At 45.1% G+C, this 21,459-nt stretch overlaps 3 non-coding genes across 3 annotated transcripts; all 3 read right to left on the bottom strand.

Annotated features, from left to right (window-relative positions):
* Positions 1-16,979: 16,979 nt before the first annotated feature.
* Positions 16,980-17,050, bottom strand: TRNAG-CCC (transfer RNA glycine (anticodon CCC)). Its single transcript has one exon. It is a non-coding gene; the product is annotated as a tRNA-Gly (tRNA).
* A 1,726-nt stretch (positions 17,051-18,776) lies between these two features.
* TRNAG-CCC (transfer RNA glycine (anticodon CCC)) lies at positions 18,777-18,847 on the bottom strand. The gene has a single exon. It is a non-coding gene; the product is annotated as a tRNA-Gly (tRNA).
* Positions 18,848-19,994: 1,147 nt separating this feature from the next.
* On the bottom strand, positions 19,995-20,065 carry TRNAG-CCC (transfer RNA glycine (anticodon CCC)). Its single transcript has one exon. It is a non-coding gene; the product is annotated as a tRNA-Gly (tRNA).
* Positions 20,066-21,459: the final 1,394 nt, after the last annotated feature.

Raw genomic sequence — 21,459 nt, 5'->3', positions numbered from 1 at the left:
CTCACCCACCATAAGAACAGCACAAGTCGGGGCATTGAACGCCCCTGCGTGCTCCCCGCTTGGGACCTTGGATGCACTGATCACAACCTGATAATCATTGGAGGTGACTTGTTGTGCTGCATGTTTGAAGCTTGTAATCAATACATTGTGTTGGTTGAACATGCCTTGGATGGAGAGGACAATTTCTATTCTAGCACCGGGAACATTGCTGCATCGCTGGTTGCCTCGTTGACCTTCATCTCCCATGAAGTATATCTGAATAAACTTTGGCTCTTCGCCAGGCAGTGGCTGAATGGATCCGATTCGATGATAGACTTGTCCTTGAACTTTGAATTTGGTCATAAATCCTGGCTGCACTATCTCCACCAAAATAGGTCATTTGAAAGCGAGAATTGCAACTTCCTGATGTTGGTCAGAAAGTGTTTGGACTGAGGGGTATAGCCAGATGCCAAAAATTTCAGTGGCTCGGGGGGGCGTCTGCACAAGGCAAAGTTGATGATGTTGTGGTTCCTAAGCCCGTGCTCCTGCAATGAATCTGTGGTCTCTGGCTTGTCGAGATGCACCATGTTCAAGGTTTTCTTCAAGCCGTGCTGCTGCAGTGACTGTGTGGTCCCTGGCTTGTCGAGATGCACGCTGATCAGGATTTTCGCCAGCCGGTGCTGCTGCAGTGCGTCTGTGGTCCCTGGCTTGTCGAGATGCACGCTGATCAGGATTTTCGTCAGCCCGTATTGCTGCAGTGCGTGCGCGCTTTTCTGGCTTGTCCAAATTCACTGGGATGAGGCTTATCTTCAGCCTGTGCTGCAGCATTGGATGTGCATTATCTGCCTTGTTTGTATGCACGCTGTTCAAGACTGACCTGATCTTGGGCTGCTGCAGTGGCTGTGCAGGCTGCTCTTCAGTTTGCTCAGCTTGTGCGACTGAGGTGGCTACGGAGTTTGTTAAAGAAAGTTGCTGCTCCTGCAGTGTTTGTTTAGCGAGGCACAGCGCCACTCTCTTTGTGGTTTTTTTCATGGAGAGGCTTTATTGTTTTCTATTTTGGAATTATTGCCGCAAAGGAAAACCGCATTACCGTCACCACTCGGCAAGCTTGTTTGCGTAACCTGCCTGGGCTATCTCTGTCCTCCCGTGATGTTTCTTTCCAAGTGTTATTCGAGGAGCATATGCACAGCAATCAACGGCAATTCACACATCACTGCTTAACCCCTGCCGGGTGTACACCCATAGAGCAATAATGATCATATGCAAAACACGTGGAATGTCTAACATCGGAGAGCTAAAACATTGAACAAAACTGTGGTGCCTATAAATATGTAAATTATTTTCTAAATCATGAATTGTAGGCAGGCAATGTGATAATACTGCACGGGAAAAGAATACATTTCAGAATATTCAAATAATATGAATCTGAAATTAACGTATCAAATCAATGTCAGTAGCATGAATATCTAAGGAATGCATTTTAATATGTGAGTGTGTAGTGACTGTGGGTGTCACTGTGTGGTGCCGGGCTTACGTAGCCACGGTGGATAATGTGTTGGCATTATGTGTAGCCCGCTTACTGGGCGTAGTACGCTGCTTGACCTGCCGACACGCGACCGGATGATATTGGAGGGAGGCCACCGGTGGACGGGGGCCGCTGGGCGGTCACGTGGTATAAAAGAGTTCTCGGAAGCCTTCGAGAAAGAGCTCGAGAGATCTAGAAGGTGGGCGGGGCGAGGGGCGGAGCCAGCCCCAGCCCCAGGCCGATATAACGGGGGCCCCCGTGAGGGGCTCGGGGTTCTTCGTGTTGCTGGTGATGAAGATCCACGTCGGGTTAAAGAGGCCTCTAGCCACGCGGTCCGGGACCCAGCTCGTGGTCCGGGCCGGGATAGCGAACCGTGTCTAGTGCTGCCGTAGCGTGGCTAGATGGGCACTCAACACCCAAGTGTAGGTTACGTAATGTTTTTTTGTTTGCATTTTGACTGCAGGTATTGTGGTTAATGCAGACATGAATCCTCGTAACAAAAGGTTTCAGTTTTGTTGCCAGAAAAAAAGGGGACAAACCCTATTCTTATACGGAATGTTGTGTTGAGTTGATGTAATGAATAGTGTTGCTCCCAAGACAACGTCTGCGACTCAGTTGGACTCACTACAAATGCGTAAAAAAATAGAAAATATATATATAAATTGTGCTCGCTCCATCAGGTGAATGTTGAAAGAAAAGCAGCCGTACGCCAAATGTAAAATTATTGATTTTCCCAACAATGTAACAAAATGATAGACGAAATGAAATCAGCTATCGCAAAGAAAGTCGGACGTATTTAGCAGGATAACATTGAAATCAGCGTCGCAGTACTAGATATCAGTAAATAGCGTGACGTGAGCAAACGAAACAATTGAAATGCATTGAAGAAAAAAGGCTCGAATAAGTCTTCATTATAGAGCACCAGTGCGCTCACTTAAGTTAAGAAGCAGGCTACAGTCTAGATTATAGACTGTCAGCACGCTGACTCAATTACAACACCATTGCTACAGTGGACATTATAAGCTGGCAATACGGTCACCAGCTTAACATGCAGGCGACAGTCTACATGAAAGCCTGGTAGCAGCACACTGACCGAGGTAAAGAAGCAGGCAAGATTTTGATTTAAAGCTTTCGTGACTGCAGTAATTCATATTCTTAGTTCTTTCGGTAAAGGCACGTTGAAGTGACTTTACCGAAAGAACTAAGAATAAGCAGGCAAGAGTCTACTTTATAGACTGGCATTCACTCACGCAGCCTAATAGCGATATGTGCAGTGTAGATTACAGACTGCCAGTGCACTGACTTTAATTAATAAGCAGGCAACAGGCCACATTACATACTGCCAGTACACTGGCCCAGCTTCATGAACATGTGTGCAGTCTACATAAAAGACTGCCAGTACACTCACCTTACTTAATAATCAGGCAACAGTGGACAGTATATCTTCTTTGGTTCTTTCGGTAAAGTCACGTAGAATGAGAATAAAATAATAAATTGATAAAATAAAATAACACAATAATATTCTCACGACGTTTCGGCCACAACACAAGCGGCCTTCATCAGGTGAAGGGAGCGAGACTGTCTGGTAGGACAGCGCTGGAGTGAGAGAGCCACGTTCAGATCACGGCTTTTAAGCTGTGTGAGAGGAACAAAGAGCCTTAGAGTCGCGGCATCTCTTCAGAAAGGTGAGAGACTCGATTAGTTGAGCCTTCTTATCCCGAAGTCTGTTGAATGATCTTAAGGATGTGTGGAATCCCTCCCCGTAGAGGCGGTTAAATTTCGATTTAAAGCTTTCGTGACCGCAATGATTCATCTTCTTTGGTTCTTTCGGTAAAGTCACGTAGAATGAGAATAAAATAATAAATTGATAAAATAAAATAACACAATAATATTCTCACGACGTTTCGGCCACAACACAAGCGGCCTTCATCAGGTGAAGGGAGCGAGACTGTCTGGTAGGACAGCGCTGGAGTGAGAGAGCCACGTTCAGATCACGGCTTTTAAGCTGTGCGAGAGGAACAAAGAGCCTTAGAGTCGCGGCATCTCTTCAGAAAGGTGAGAGACTCGATTAGTTGAGCCTTCTTATCCCGAAGTCTGTTGAATGATCTTAAGGATGTGTGTATAGACTGGCAGTACACTGAGTGCGATCTCGAAGCAGGCTGCCGTGTACAGAAGTGGAAGTTTTGTACTTTAATATTGCAATAGTATTTGTAGCAATTTAGTTAGTGGTCACATTAAAGATTTAATGGCAATTTGGTCCATGTACGTAACGAAAGAAGCAATGTACGTGACGTTAGGGAAAGTTGCAAGTAAGAAGTGAAATGAATGCGTTAAAAAAGCGAATTAATCAAGTACGTTGACGATGTTGTTGCTGGCATGTTGTTTTGTAATTTGTCCAGCGAGGGCGAATTTGAGATAGTTATTTCATTAATGCCGATGCATTGCAATGCAATTTTCAGAAGCGGTCACAAACGCAGTGTCACGAATAAATGATTTAGAGTCCCCGGTGGCGATGTTTACTGCACATCCCAGCAGGTTGTCATTTGCAGCTGAGACGACCTAGGGGAGGCTCACGACCGTTTTAGATAATTGTCATCGGTGTTGGGCGTGAGGGGGAATGGAACTGGGGTCGGCGGGTTTGTGGTGCAGCGCTCTTACTGCTAGACGACCGACACACACACACATGGACTGGCACACATACAGCGAGTCACACACACATGGACTAAACAACAACAACCGCCATTCGCCACTAAGTGGCGGTGACGTCACCACGACGCTTGTGCCAGGCCATGTGCACCTTGAGGCCACGTGAAGTGTCGAACGCACGCTGGCAGGAGGTCACAGGGGTGCCACGGGTCGACTGACTGAGATGACTGGCTGATGCACCACCTGTGCCCCCTACTGTGCCAACCTGCTGTGCTTTAGCCACCCGGCGCTCCGCTCGTTGTTGTGAGCGTCGCTCCTCCGCCCTCCGTTGTTGTTGGAGGGCGACTGCCTCCAACTGCCCAGTAGCGTCCTTCACGAGCCTCCTCCACAGAGGCCGATCTTGACACCGCTGGTACCAGTCATCGGCAAGTCCACTCAGCTCCACGTCCTCCTGTACCACATAGCTCCATCTCTTCTCTAGCCCGTGCCGCGCCCGTTTAGCAACCTTGATCCGGCCGAACAAAAGCTATTTCGGCATGCGGTGGCTGGGCATGCGGGCTACATGACCCAGCCAACGCAGCCTTGCCTGCCGGAGGAGCTCACCGATGGGACCGTGCCCAGATCTTTCAAGGATTTGTGAGCTCCTCACACAATCCAGCCTGGTTAAACCCAGGATGGATCGTAGGCAGGCCAGCCTAAATGTTTCTAACCGGCGAAGATGTTCCATTTGGGGGGTCCACGTTTCGCAAGCGTAAAGAAGGGAGGGAATGACCGTGGCCGAGAAGACCTGAAGCTTAGTGCGGAGCGACAGACCAGGTAGCTTCCACACAGCGTTACGCAACCGATGAAAATATATTGCCGCTCGACTGATTCGGAGTGAAACCTCTGCTGTTAAACTGGAGCCGGCTCCATGGACTAAAACACACACACACTTGCACTGACACTGACACAAGTGTCAATTAAATGAAAAGAAAGTAATAAATAGTTCCTGACATAAAGTCCTGCCCACAACAGGAAAGTTTGCGGGGGGGAAATACACAGTGGCTGTACTTTGTTGTGTTAAACAAAATAAATGGAACAGTTGGTATGCAGGGATAAAAAAAGCGTGTTACATAGTGCATAGCTGCTGTAATCAAACATCTTGTTTTAAAGTTTAGCGGCGAGCGATAGTGAAAATTGAATGTGAACAAACTCATAACAGTTGGTGACTCGAGTACATCTCTCATCGGCATGACCATTGTGTTCACTGCAGCTCAAAGCCTCAGTCCCTACAAGGCGTATGGTGTCAAGTTAGGAGATGCCTCGCGGGTGTGTGCGGCATTTGAAGGCCTGCAGACGAGAATCGGTGATCTCGCTGACAATATGTTCATCAGGGAGGCAGTGCCACATCCGGATAGCAGAGTGAAGGGAAGTGATGGGTGAAGGACAAGAAACGATCACGCACATAGCGCAATTGAAAGAAATGTTTTTTTTTTAACTACAGGGTGTCTCCCGTAAGTCTGGAATCATATGAAAAAAAAAATATACAAAAAAAAACAATGATAACGCTTTAACTCACAGAACGTGCTCGATGTGACCACCATTGTTCCTGAATTATTTGGAATCGTTCTTACCCCTACTCGGAGAAATCTTGCACCTGCAGAAACAAAACAAAAAAAATACGAATTCGTCATTTCACCCCCCCCCCTCCCCCCCCTCCCCCCCCCTCCCCTCCTACGATTTCCAAACGTACGGGACGCACCATTTAGATTTACAGCGGCAGCACCAAACAATAACAATCTTACCACTCCAGATACACGTGACACGACGCAGCAGAATGCGAGGCGAGGAGCATTCCCTACGTCGGCGTGCGGGCTTCTGTTGCGTATTCACGAACACAAACGGGTATGCACGCATTTGACACAATATACATAATCGCCATGATCACCACCACCATCGTCATCATCATCATCCTGCAAGATTGATATTAATCACGAGCCCCTTTCGTGGCGTCGTTTCGTTGCGGAACGCGGAGTATCGTTCACGGCGTCCTCACGCCACTCGCTCTCCGCGGTATGGCTTTGTGGCATTTTCGCAGCACCCCCGACTAGGCCTACGACGCTCAAATACAAATGGCAAATGTGAATTACGAATGTAAATTACAAGCATAATTCACAAATGTAAATGCACATGTGAATGAAAAAAAATGTAAACACAAACGTGAATGAAAAATATGATTAGAAATGTGAACGTAAACACGAATGTAAATACAAATGTGAATGTGAACACAGATACAAATATAAACACAAATATGAATAAAATATAAATACGCAAATAATGATTGCAATGAAGATGACGGTGGTGGTGGATTCATTCCACCAAAATAATCGTGAGCGTTTTGTTTTGTGTGCAGAATATAAATCATCCGTCCGTCCCCGTGGTAAATACAAAGTTGATTTTATTCGTAGATAGACATCTTTGCAGTTCACCAGCAGCGTTGAGGAGCTCACCGATGGGACTTTGTCCAGATCTTTCGAGGATTTGTGAGCTCCTCACACAATCCAGCCTGGTTAAACCCAGGATTGATCGTTGGCAGGCCAGCCTAAATGTTTCTAACCGGCGAAGATGTTCCATTAGGAGGGTCCACGTTTCGCAAGCGTAAAGAAGGGAGTGAATGACTGTGGCCGAGAAGACCCGAAGCTTCGTGCGGAACGACAGACCAGGTTGCTTCCACACAGCGTTACGCAACCGATGAAAAGATAATGCCGCTCGACTGATTCGCAGTGAGACCTCTGCTGTTAAACCGGAGCCGGTCATGAGCACACTGCCCAGGTATGGGAAACTCTCCACTCTCTCCACAACTGCCCCATCACCTATTGGGAGTTGTGGGGGTGGAGTGCCCGATGGTACAAAATACCCAGGCAGGTGCTTAGTTTTGGTGGGGCTGATGGTAAGGCCCCATCTCTTAGTGGCAGCAGCGTCTCCAACTCCTCCTCTGAATGAGCAGCTATTACAAAATCATCGGCATACATAACGTGGTTGAGCAATAGGGAGCCATCCCTTGACCGCACCCGGGCATCGATCAGCCTCCCATTGTACCTGTACCAGATGGAAACGTACAAACACACGCACACACACACGTACACACACACACGTACACACACGTACAAACACGTACACACACACACGTACACACACGCACACACATGTACACACACGCACACACACGTACACACGTACTCAAAGATTTTTGTTAAAAAGACAAAGATCCCCATATAACTTTAAAAGATTGTTTGATAAGTGCTGTTAGCGAACATCACACACGTACACACACACACCTCCCACCCTTTTGTGAAATGCAAAGTATGTAATCGTAGCGAACCACCAAAGCCAATTCTGTGATGTACGGTTCACAGCGAGGCTACGCGAGGTTGTGTGTAATTGTATCCGCTGAGCAACAAAGAATGGACAGCTTCCCCTGTGTTAGAGTAGTGGTTATAAATATTGATTTGAAGCTTTCGTGGCTGCAGGAATCCATACTCTTTGGTTCTTTCGGTAAAGTCACGTAGATCGAAAATGAATAGATCACGTGACGTTTCGATCGCAACACAAGCAACCGTCATCAGGTGAGACACACACAGCAGGAGAACTGCTGACGTAGGAGAAAGAGCTCTTTCTATCTACGTGACTTTACCGAAAGAACCAAAAAGTATGGTGATAAATGTGTCGTTAAACCCTCCACCACCCGACACAGCCAATCAGCAAGGTTTGTCACGTAAACAGAACGTGGCCAATTCATTACTGGAACAGCGCACCGGTTGTGTGTTGGAGAGCAAATCCATAACATTTACAATCTGAGTACGACGTTTCGACAGTAATTACAACTGAGCTCGTCAGGCGACAGCCACGTTTGTGGAGAAATCCTCCTGTTTCGTTCCTTAAATAGCAAAATAAAATTGTATTATGGATGATATTGGTCACGAAAGCCTCCGTGTTAAACAGAGTCGTGGTCGTTCGCTCCCACAGGACTTGCAATGCCAGATGGTACACCACATTCAATATACGAGTGAGGTGTTAGGTCAATTTTATTTTTGCTTAAACACTGCAGCCATCCCTTTGTGGCACAAATCTGCGGTCTATTCCAAGACGCCCATGCGAATGAGACTCATCCTCGCCTCTTGATCGCTCACCGCCTCGTTAAACAAAATCATGTTAACTTAACATTAGTCCCAGGCGATACCAGCCACTCGGGCAATAGTTATTCCACAGCCAAGATCACCGCATCCAGTACGCCTCGTTTTGCGATTGATGTAGCTGCTCGTCAGGTAGCAACAACTCCATGCTTCATCGCTTCGTGTTCCTCTGCAGAGTTATCTTCTTTTCCACGATCTCTCCAGCCGATCCTCTTGAGATTTGCCTCCTTCGCCGCACGTCCCAGGGGTCACCGGTGGGTGCCAGCTCCCTCGTCTGTTCGCACGACCTCCTCCCGCAGGGACACGGGGGCACGGACATACTGGGACACGGGGGCACGGACAAACTGGGACAAGGGGGCACGGACATACTGGGACACGGGGGCACGGACAAACTGGGACAAGGGGGCACGGACATACTGGGACACGGGGGCACGGACAAACTGGGACAAGGGGGCATGGACATACTGGGCCACGGGGCCACGGAAAGTCTGGGACACGGGGCCACGGGGCCACGAAAACACTGAGGCACTGGAGCACTGGGGCATCGGGGTATGGAGACGTAAATATTGGAACCCGGCGGACGCGGGGGCATGAGGCCACGGGGGCATTGGGGCACCTGTTCTTTATTTCAAAGGCGGCAGGCGATGACTGATGGCGGTGCGGGGGGTGGGCGGGGGTGGTTGACGTTGACCGTGAGCGGCAGCTATTCGAAGAAATTCCTCGCGTAGCTGCCTCTGGCGCAATCACCTACAGTACAAGGCGCTCACCTGTCGTAACCTCAGTGTATGCGACGCTCACCTGTGATCCACAACGCTCACCTGTGATCCTAAACGCTCACCTGTGATCCACAACGCTCACCTGTGATCCACAACGCTCACCTGGAATTCTAAACACTCACCTGTGATCCAAAACGCTCACCTGTGATCCTAAACGCTCACCTGTGATCCAAAACGCTCACCTGGAATTCTAAACACTCACCTGTGATCCAAAACGCTCACCTGTGATCCAAAACGCTCACCTGTGATCCTAAACGCTCACCTGTGATCCAAAACGCTCACCTGGAATTCTAAACACTCACCTGTGATGCTAAACGCTCACCTGTGATCCAAAACGCTCACCTGTGATCCAAAACGCTCACCTGTGATCCTAAACGCTCACCTGTGATCCAAAACGCTCACCTGTGATCCACAACGCTCACCTGTGATCCTAAACGCTCACCTGGGATTCTAGACATGCACCCGTGATCATATAAACTCACCTGAAATTCTAAACACTCACCTGTGATCCAAAACATTCACCTGTGATCCAAAACGCTCACCTGTGATCCGAAAACTCCAAATATACAGCAGCAGGCGTCAGGGTCAGGATCGAAGCCACGACCTCCTGTATACCAGGCGAGGTAGTTAACATCTCCTAGCCACTGTGATGATGATGAGAGAGAGAGAGAGAGACACACAAACTCCATATACAGCAGCAGGCATCAGGGTCGGGATCGAACCCACGACCTCCTGTATACCAGGCGAGGTAGTTAACATCTCCTAGCCACCGTGATGATGATGAGAGAGAGATACGTAAACTCCAAATATACAGCAGCAGGCATCAGGGTTGGGATCGAACCCACGACCTCCTGTATACCAGGCGAGGGAGTTAACATCTCCTAGCCACCGTGGCGCCCCTGATGCTGGATTTAAAAATATCCCCTCTGGGACCCAAGGTTACCACCACCCGCTCGGCCACACGAACCTCCTGCACGCCCACAGACGTTAGTGAGAGATATCGACTGATCTGTTGCATAAACATCTTGTAAGTGATGCTTCTTTTGATTTGCAACAGCGTGCGATTTGATGGCGGAGGGGTGAAGTGGGGGGAGAGGGGAGGGCTGAGATGGTGGAGGGGGGGGGGGAGAATTTCCCGTTCATAGCACCGCACTAGGGGCATTGCTCCTAACATTAAGTCCACGTTACCTGCTGCGAGTTAAGTTGTGTGTCTAGTTTGTGGTGCTTCTGCCGCACCTCCGATTGGCACGACTGTCTACGTGCAGTCCTGGGAATGGTTTGACAATACTTCACCACGCTGGTCGGTCGGCGCCGGTTGGTGGTGAAAGCCTCGGCAGCTGCACTACAGTTGCAACACGTGAGTTTGCGTCAGCATCATCAGCTGGAGTGCGCAGCGTCTCTCTCTCTCTCTGTCTGCCCTCGGGGTCCTCCCTCTTCCCCCCCCACCCCCTCCGCATTCAGAATCGACATCCACGCGTTTAGAGAAGTTTGGCTCCTGCGATGAATGTGCGCACGACGACAAGAAACCTCGCTGAAGCTAATCGCTCGCTTCTGCAATAATTGAGCTAACGGAGCTCAGTGGGCCTTACCTGGTGAAAGTGAAAAAATAAAGAGTTTTGTAGAAAAAAATGATCGATCGCGACTTTTCGATCGCCACGCAAGCAAAATCGTCCTCAGGGGGGATGCAGAAACAGGCTGCTGAAACAAGTCCTTATGTATATTCTTAGGTTTTTTCGGTAAAGTCACGTTGAAGGGAAACAACAAAATAATAAAATATATATAAAACAATAAAAAAATATTTTTATTTGTTTTATATATATTATTATTTTAAATATATATAAAACATATTTTTTTATTGTTTTATATATATTTTATTATTTGAAAGTATAATCTTAGTTTTTTTCGGTAAAGTCACGTTGAAGGGAAACAACAAAATAATAAACTATATATAAAACAATAAAAAATATGTTTTATTGTTTTATATATATTTTATTATTTGAAAGTATAATCTTAGTTTTTTCGGTAAAGTCACGTTGAAGGGAAACAACAAAATAATAAAATATATATAAAGCAATAAAAATATTTTGTATTGTTTTAAAATATATATAAATATATATAAAGCAATAAAAATATTTTGTATTGTTTTATATATATTTTATTATTTTATATATAAAACAATAAAAAAATCTTTTTTATTGTTTTATATATATTATTATAAATATATATAAAACAATAAAAAAATATTTCTTACTGTTATATATATTTTATTATTTTGTTGTTTCCCTTCAACGTGACTTTACCGAAAAAACTAAGCATATGAATTACTGCAGTCACGAAAGCTTTAAATCAAAATTTAAGTCCTTATGTTTTTCGAGCGAAATAACCAAAGAGTATGAATTCCTGCAGTCGCGGAAAGCTTCAAATGAACAATAAATAGGTTTATTTCGTTTTTCATGAGCACCAGCTTTAACATAACAAACAAAATTTTGATTTAAAGCTTTCGTGACTGCAGTAATTCATATTCTTAGCTCTTTCGGCAAAGTCACGTTGAAGGGAAACAATTAAATAATAAAATATATAAAAATACAAATTCTCACGACCGTTTGTGTTATGGTCGAAACGTCGTGAGAATTTTTATTGTTTTATATATATTTTATTATTTTATTGTTTCCCTTCAACGTGACTTTACCGAAAGAGCTAAGAATACATAACAAACTAGTCAGCCTTAATCATTGGCTTTATTAGGTGAAGTCAGGTTGGTAAAAAATAAAATGATAATTAAAAAATGAAGAAACAACTAGATTAAATCACGACGTTTCGGAAGAAACACAAGCTTCCGTCATCAAGCGGGACAACCACAGCAAAAAAATTAATAATGTAGTATACCCGGTTGTGGGATTGTGCTGAACAGTACCTCGAGTCGTGCTGGAGAATATAAATAACAAAAGAGAAGAGAAGCAGACGAAAGACGTGGCCAGGAGGCGTTCTGTCCAAATTATTAATTGTTGACAGATCGGTGCCGCGAGAGGACTTAAAGAAAATATAAAATGAAGAGTCTTGCACCACCCGGGAATCGAACCCGGGAATCTTCCGTGACACCACGACACCAGCGGTGCTCATGGGGGAACGTGACACGGCCTGCTGTCTCGTTTGTATTGTTCTGTCTCGTTTGTATTGTTCTGACTCGTTTGTATTGTTTGTCTCGTTTGTATTGTGTTGTCTCGTTTGTATTGTTCGTCTCGGTTGTATTGTTCTGTCTCGTTTGTATTGTTCTATCTTGTTTGTATTGTTCTGACTCGTTTGTATTGTTCTGACTCGTTTCTATTGTGTTGTCTCGTTTGTATGGTTCTGTCTCGTTTGTATTGTTCTGTCTCGTTTGTATTGTGTTGTCTCGTTTGTATTGTTCTGTCTCGTTTGTATTGTTCTATATTGTTTGTATTGTTCTGACTCATTTGTATTGTTCTGACTCGTTTGTATTGTTTGTCTCGTTTGTATTGTTTGTCTCGTTTGTATTGTGTTGTCTCGTTTGTATTGTTCTGTCTCGTTTGTATTGTTCTATCTCGTTTGTATTGTGTTGTCTCGTTTGTATTGTTTGTCTCGTTTGTATTGTGTTGTCTCGTTTGTATTGTTCTGACTCGTTTGTATTGTTTGTCTCGTTTGTATTGTTTGTCTCGTTTGCATTGTTCTGACTCGTTTGTATTGTTCTGACTCGTTCGTATTGTTTGTCTCGTTTGTATTGTTCTGTCTCGTTTGTATTGTTCTGATTCGTTTGTATTGTTCTGTCTCGTTTGTATTTTGTTGTCTCGTTTGTATTGTTCTGACTCGTTTGTATTGTTCTGTCTCGTTTTTATTGTGTTGTCTCGTTTGTATTGTTCTGTCTCGTTTGTATTGTTGTCTCATTTGTAGGCCATTCGCAGCAGCAGGAGCAGCATCATCATCATCAGCAATAGCATCATCAGCAGCAGCAACATCATCATCAGCAGCATCATCAGCAACAGGATGATCATCATCATCATCAGTAGCAGCATCATAATCATCAGTAGCAGCAGCATCATCATCATCAGCAGCATCATCGTCATCATCAGCAGCATCCTCATCATCATCAGCAGCAGCAGCATCATCAGTAGCAGCAGCAGCATCATCAGCAGCAGCAGCACAATTAGAAAGGACATCACTTTCATCAGCCGCAGCATCAGCAGCACCATCATCATCATCAGCATTAGAAAGAACATCACTTTCATCAGCAGCATCAGCATCATCATCAACAGCATTAGAAAGTACATCGCTTTCATCATCAACAGCATCAGCATCATCATCAGCAGCAGCATTAGAAGAACATCACTTTCATCAGCAGTAGCATCAGCAGCATCATCAGCAGCAGCAGCATTAGAAGAACATCACTTTCATCAGCAGCAGCATCGTCATCATCAGCAGCAGCATTAGAAGAACATCACTTTCATCAGCAGTAGCAGCAGCAGCATCATCAGCAGCAGCAGCATTAGAAGAACATTACTTTCATCAGCAGCAGCATTAGAAGAACATCACTTTCATCAGCAGCAGCATTAGAAGAACATCACTTTCACCAGCAGTAGCAGCAGCATCATCATCATCAGCAGCAGCATTACAAGAACATCAGTTTAATCAGCAGCAGCATCATCATCAGCAGCAGCATTAGAAGAACATCACTTTCATCAGCAGTAGCAGCAGCATCATCAGCAGCAGCATTAGAAGAACATCACTTTCATCAGCAGCAGCAGCAGCATCATCATCAGCATTAGAAGAACATCACTTTCATCAGCAGTAGCAGCATCATCAGCAGCAGCATTAGAAGAACATCACTTTCATCATCAGCAGCAGCATCATCAGCAGCAGCATTAGAAGAACATCACTTTCATCAGCAGTAGCAGCATCATCAGCAGCAGCATGAGAAGAACATCACTTTCATCAGCAGCAGCATCATCATCAGCAGCAGCATTAGAAGAACATCACTTTCATCAGCAGCAGCAGCAGCATCATCATCAGCAGCAGCATTGGAAGAACATCACTTTCATCAACAGCAGCATCATCACCAGCAGCAGCATTAGAAGAACATCACTTTCATCAGCAGCAGCATCATCATCAGCAGCAGCAGCATTAGAAGAACATCACTTTCATCAACAGCAGCAGCATCATCATCAGCAGCAGCATTAGAAGAACATCACTTTCATCAGCAGCATCATCATCAGCAGCATGAGAAGAACATCACTTTCATCAGCAGCAGCAGCATCATCATCATCAGAAGCAGCATGAGAAGAACATCACTTTCATCAGCAGCAGCATCATCATCATCAGCAGCAGCATTAGAAGAACATCACTTTCATCAGCAGCAGCATCATCATCATCAGCAGCAGCATGAGAAGAACATCACTTTCATCAGCAGCAGCAGCATCATCATCATCAGCAGCAGCAGCATAAGAACATCACTTTCATCAGCAGCAGCAGCAGCATCCTGTTTTGGTCTTGGCGCGGCTCTACCGAGTGGCCTCATTGTGCCTCGCGTCGGGGGAGCCTCGGTCTGGCTCCGTGAGCCACGGGGGGCAGCGGGCGGGCGGGCCACGTTCCTCGAGACCCCTGCTGGACGCGATGGGAACACGGGGTCACTGGGAGTCACCGCCCTCTCCTTAACCTCCCCTGGCATTCAAGGACATCATCATCATCATTGGACATGATCAATCCGCTGCTGGATGAAGCCACTACCCCCCCCCCCCCTTCCGCCTTCCCCCCGCTCGCGATTCTACGACGGCACCGATCCATCGAGCACCCGCACGTGAATCGGTCCCGGAATCAGTATTCAAAACCGGAGGAAACCCGATGAGCTGTAAAGCTCTCTCTCTCTCTTTGTTTTCCACGAGGCGGTCCCGACGTCGATTCCATCGCCTCCTCCTCTCGGACGCGTCCTCCCCGCGCTCGCTTGGATGGGAAGCCACAAGACGCCTTTCACCTCCTGATTTAAAGCAGCAAAAGTTCCAAATGTTCGGGGCCGGAGAGGGGTGGGGTGGGGGGAGGTGCGTCTTATAATCCGGCACGGGTCTCTAAATTTTACTACCACGTGGGGCAGCGCTGACGGCGATTATCTGAACCCGGGGCCCTTATGGGACTCGCCTAGGTCGGCTCGGCCTTAAAAAAGAAAAAAACGAGTACCTGGTGCGGTGTGTAAAAGGTCAACATTGGGAAGACAAACGCGTCCGCGCGTGGCGTTGTCCCCGCCTGCACCCAGCCTACGTGTGCCCTTCCTGCCTCGCTCACAGCACTTGCCCCAACAGTCTGTTCACCCTGTAATAAGTTGAACGCGTCGGCTTTCGCGACAAGTATTACTCTTAATGATGAAGAAGGCGGCTTTTTGGGGGGGTTAGATCGCGTAAGAGTAAATGTGTCTGTTCCCCGCTCCGCGGGAGCTCTTTGTCTTTGCTCGTTTTCCACGACATCCGTGCAGCGTTATTGACACCGGTGAGACGAAGAACACGCGGTGCACCGCCTTTGACGTTCCGGGGGAATTTTTTTTGTAATCGGGACAAATACTTTGGACATCGCGGGATCTTGAGAGACGATAGCTACGGCGGGGGGGGGGGGGGGTGTGAGGTGGAGTGGGGAGTGGGGGGGACTTCATCCAGCAGTGGATTGACCATGGCAGCTGTTGCTGGTGATGCCGAGGGTTGTGATGAAATTCTCAGCCAGGCCATTGACAACTTGTCCATGGCGAGAAGACATTCCGCTTCGAACCGGCCTCGGCTTGGTTCAGCGATGAACACGGAAACATTCCTACCCCGACACACACACACACGCCCCAGCGCTCACACCGGGTTCACGGTTGAGCAATCAGTTATGCAATCTATGCAACCGGGTTGCGTGCAACCTATGCAACCTAAGCAACCATGTCGCGTGCAAGCTAAGCAACCATGTTGCGTGCAAGCTAAGAAACCATGTCGCGTGCTACTCAAGCAACCATGTCGCGTGCAACTCAAGCAACCATGTCGCGTGCAACTCAAGCAACTATGTCGCGTGCAACTCAAGCAACCATATCGCGTGCAACTCAAGCAACCATGTTGCGTGCAACTCAAGCAACCATGTCGCGTGCAACTCAAGCAACTATGTCGCGTGCAACTCAAGCAACCATATCGCGTGCAACTCAAGCAACCATGTTGCGTGCAAGCTAGGAAACCATGTCGCGTGCAACTCAAGCAACCATGTCGCGTGCAACTCAAGCAACCATGTCGCGTGCAACTCAAGCAACCATGTCGCGTGCAACTCAAGCAACCATGTCGCGTGCAACTCAAGCAACCAGTTTGCGTGCAACCTAAGCAATCATGTTTGTCTCGAATGTCTCTATCTCGTGTGGAATGTACGACTCGTTTTTATTGTTCTATCTCGTTTGTATTGTTCTATCTCGTTTGTATTGTCTGTCTCGTTTGTATTGTTCTGTCTCGTTTGTATTGTTCTGTCTCGTTTGTATTGTCCCTTTCGTTTGTTTCGCTTGTCTCCATTGTCCTGGGCCTGTCCCGTGACTTCCCGCCAACAGGCGAGTCTTCAAAATGTAACTTGGACTTTATGTGCACTCGCCTGGCACAGCACCGTGGTGTGTTCAACGCGACTCGGTGATGAATGGTGAGCTGTCGTTGATATTGCTAAGTGTATGCACGTGTAAACGCATGTCGTTGTGCGTGGATACGACGTGTATCAAGATAATGAGTGTATACTGTGTGATTAAAATGTAACTTCACGAACCTATTAAATATATTATACAAAGCCCGTGCGTGTACTGGACAATGAGTATGTACCAGGCTACGTGCATGTTTACAAGAAAGGGGTCTGTAAAGGGAATACCGACAACAAGAAAGAAATGCTTGCACCGCCCGGGAATCGAACCCGGGTCGCATGAATGGGAATCTTCCATGATACCACTACACCAGCGGTGCTGATGGGGAAACTAAACACGTTCTGCTATGTCGTTTGTATTGTTCTGTCTCGTTTGTATTGTTTGTCCCATATTCTATGGTTCTTTCGGTAAAGTCACGTAGATAAGAAAAAATATGAAGAATAAATTAATAAAAATGAGAATAAAGTGAGTAATAATTATTTTAAAAAAAATATCACGACGTTTCGATCGCAACACAAGCAGTCGTCATCAGGTTTAGTTTTTTACTCGTTTGTATTTTCTGTCTCCTTTGTATTGTTTGTCTCCTTTGTGTTGTGCCTCGTTTGAATTGTCTGTCTCGTTTGTATTGTCTGATTCGTTTGTATTGTCTAATTCGTTTGTATTCTTCTTTGGTTCTTTCGGTAAAGTCACGTAGAATGAGAATAAAATAAGAAATTGATAAAATAAAATAACACAATAATATTCTCACGACGTTTCGGCCACAACACAAGCGGCCTTCATCAGGTGAAGGGACGAGACTGTCTGGTAGGGCAGCGCTGGAGTGAAAGAGCCACGTTCAGATCACGGCCTTTAAGCTGTGTGAGAGGAACAAAGCGCCTTGACAAAGGAATTAGCATATAATTTAGCATTGAAATGGCTGAATGATTAGCTTGTGACTGGTCACATAAATAGATATGTTAAAAGTTAAAGCATACACATCCGCAGAGGCACCCCTTGATAAAGGAATTAGCATAGAATTTAGCATTGAAATAGCTAAGTTAAAGCATACACATCCGCAGAGGCACCCCTTGACAATGGAATTAGCATAGAATTTAGCATTGAAATAGCTGAGTGATTAGCTTGTAACTGATCACAGAAATAGCTACGTTAAAGTCAGAGCATACACATTCACCGAGGCACTTAGTACAAATCAAACAGGAGAATTTAGCATTGAAATAACTAGGCGAATTTAGCATTGAAATAACTGAGTGATTAGCTAGTGACTGGTCACAGAAATGACTATGTTGAAGTCAAGGCCTACACATCTGAGCTATTCACAGTACTATATAGTGAACCAATAAAAAACTAAAATATAAATTACCTTAATGTTTTCAATAAACTCTATATTCTCCAATCAGCTAAGCTACCAACAATAAGTCGTTATATATCACAATGCTATATGGCGAAAAAAACAAATATGTAAGTATAAAATAATGAAAATGAGAATAAAGTGAGTATAAATTATAAAATATATCACGACGTTTCGATCGCAACACAAGCGGTCGTCATCAGGTTGTTTTTTTACTCGTTTGTAGTGTCTCGTTTGTATTGTTTGTCTTGTTTGCATTGTCTGTCTCCTTAGTATTGTCTGCATCGTCTGTATTGTTCCGTGTCGTTCGTCTTATTTGTCTCTGTCCCGTTTCCTCCGTTCCGCTCGTTCTGGACCTGGGTCTGTCCCGTGACTTCCCGCCAGCAGCGAGTCTTTAAAACTAGATGTGCACTTCTCCTGGCACAGCGCCGTCGTCTAAGCAACGCGAGTCTGTGCGGAATGCCAGATATTGATATTGCGATGGGTGTATGCACGTGTAAATGTGTACTTGCTTGTATACTGTGTTTCTGTGTGTGGAGTGGGCACCATGTCAGTTTACAATGTAACTACACGAATAACTTTACCTAATGTGTGCTTGGGTGTTTTACTACACACTGAGTATGTGCCAGGCTCCGTACATATTTATAAGACGTGGTCTATAAAGGGAATACCGACAACTATATTAAAATATAAGTCTTGCACCGCCCGGGAATCGAACCCGGGTCGAAAGAATGGGAATCTTCCATGATACCACTACACCAGCGGTGCTGATGGGGGCAGCCACACACGGCCTGCTGTCTCGTTTGTATTGTTTAGTCTCGTTTGTATTGTTTAGTCTCGTCTGCACGTTGTGTTGTCTGTGTCGTTTCTGTTTTTATTTCTCGTTTGGTTTGCTTGACTCGTTTATATTGTGTGTCTTGTTAGTATTGTATCTCTCGTTTGTATTCTCTGACTCGTTTGTAGCGTGTCTCGTTTGTATTGTCTTTCTCGTTTGGATTGTTTACCCCGATATCGTTTGTATTATTTTCATATTGTGTGTACATTGTGCGTACATTGTGTGTACATTGTGTGTATACTGTGTATACTGTGTGTATATTGTGTGTACACTGTGTGTACATTGTGTGTATACTATGTGTATGCTGTGTATATTGTGTGTTTACTGTCTATATACTGTGTGTATATTGTGCGTATACTGTGTATATTGTGTGTATATTTTGTGTATATGCTGTGTTTAGACTGTGTGTATACTGTGTGTATACTGTGTGTACATTATGTGTATATTGTGTGTATACTGCGTACATATTGTGTGTATATTGTGGGTATACTGTGTGTATACTGTGTGTATATTGTGTGTACATTGTGTGTATATTGTGTGTATACTGTGTGTATATTGTGTGTATACTGTGTGTATACTGTGTGTATATTGTGTGTACATTGTGCGTATATTGTGTGTATATTGTGCGTATATTGTGTGTATACTGTGTGTACATTGTGTGTATTGTGTGTATACTGTGTGTATACTGTGTGTACATTTCTCTGTCTCGTTGTCGACGTGCAAGTCGCTCTGGGCCTGTCCCGTGACCTCGTGCCAGCAACGAGCCGTCAACACTTCAGCTGGCCTGCATGTGCACCTAGCCGGGCACAGCGTCGGGATGGCATCAGCGCCACTTAGTGGCGGATGGCAGTGATTGTTGTTGTTGTTGCGGCTATCTATGTGTACGTACCTGCACATGTGCACGTGCCTCTGTGGGCAAAAATAATGTGTACATGCATGTTTAAAATGTAACTTCACGATCAATTAAAAACATTATGCCACCATGTGCTTGTACTGTACACTGAGTATGTGCCAGGCTATTTGCGAGTTTATAACGTGGGGTCTTTCCAGGGACGAACGATAATTATAAAACAACATTCTTGCACCGCCCGGGAATCGAACCCGGGTCGAAAGAATGGGAATCTTCCATGATACCACTACACCAGCGGTGCTGATGGGGACAGCTACACACGGCCTGCTGTCTCGTTTGTATTGTTTAGTCTCGTTTGTGTTGTTTAGTCTCGTCTGCACGTTGTGTTGTCTGTCGTCTCTGTTTTTATTTCTCGTTGGTTTGCTTGACTCGTTTATATTGTGTGTCTTGTTAGTATTGTATCTCTCGTTTGTATTCTGTGACTCGTTTGTATTGTCTTTCTCGTTTGTATTGTTTACCCCTATTTCGTTTGTATTATTTTCATATTGTGTGTACATTGTGTATATTGTGTATAGACTGTGTGTATACTGTGTATATACTGTGTGTATACTGTGTGTATATTGTATGATTGTATGTATACTGTGTGTGCATTGTGTGTATACTGTGTGTATACCGTGTATACTGTGTATATTGTGTGTATATTGTGTGTATACTGTGTATACTGTGTGTACACTGTGTGTATGCTGTGTGTATATACTGTGTGTATATTGTGTGTATACTATGTGTATATTGTGTGTACATTGTGGGTATACTGTGTGTATACTGTGTGTATATTGTGTGTACATTGTGTGTATATTGTGTGTATATTGTGTGTATACTGTGTGTATATTGTGTGTATACTGTGTGTATACTGTGTATATTGTGTGTACATTGTGCGTATATTGTGTGTATACTGTGCGTATATTGTGTGTATACCGTGTGTATGTTACGTGTGTACATTGTGTGTATACTGTGTATATATTGTGTGTATGTTATGTGTGTACATTGTGTATACTGTGTGCACATTGTGTGTATACTGTGTGTATACTGTGTGTATGTTATGTGTGTACATTGTGTGTAAACTGTGTGTATATACTGTGTGTATACCGTGTGTATGTTACGTGTGTACATTGTGTGTATACTGTGTATATATTGTGTGTATGTTATGTGTGTACATTGTGTATACTGTGTGCACATTGTGTGTATACTGTGTGTATACTGTGTGTATGTTATGTGTGTACATTGTGTGTAAACTGTGTGTATATACTGTGTGTATACCGTGTGTATGTTACGTGTGTACATTGTGTGTATACTGTGTATATATTGTGTGTATGTTATGTGTGTACATTGTGTATACTGTGTGCACATTGTGTGTATACTGTGTGTATACTGTGTGTATGTTATGTGTGTACATTGTGTATATACTGTGTGTATGTTGTGTGTATACTATGTGTATACTGTGTGTACATTGTGTGTATACTGTGTATATACTGTGTGTATATTGTGTGTATACTGTGTATACTGTGTGTACATGTCTCTGTCTCCTTGTCGACGTGCAACTCGCTCTGGGCCTGTCCCGTGACCTCGTGCCAGCAACGAGCCGTCAACACTTCAGCTGGCCTGCATGTGCACCTAGCCGGGCACAGCGTCGGGATG

The sequence above is a fragment of the Petromyzon marinus genome, chromosome 56, assembly GCF_048934315.1.
Source record: "Petromyzon marinus isolate PM22_M1 ecotype Great Lakes invasive population chromosome 56, UKy_Petmar_22M1.pri1.0, whole genome shotgun sequence".
NCBI lineage: Eukaryota > Metazoa > Chordata > Hyperoartia > Petromyzontiformes > Petromyzontidae > Petromyzon > Petromyzon marinus.
This window is presented reverse-complemented; position numbering and strand designations above follow the sequence as displayed.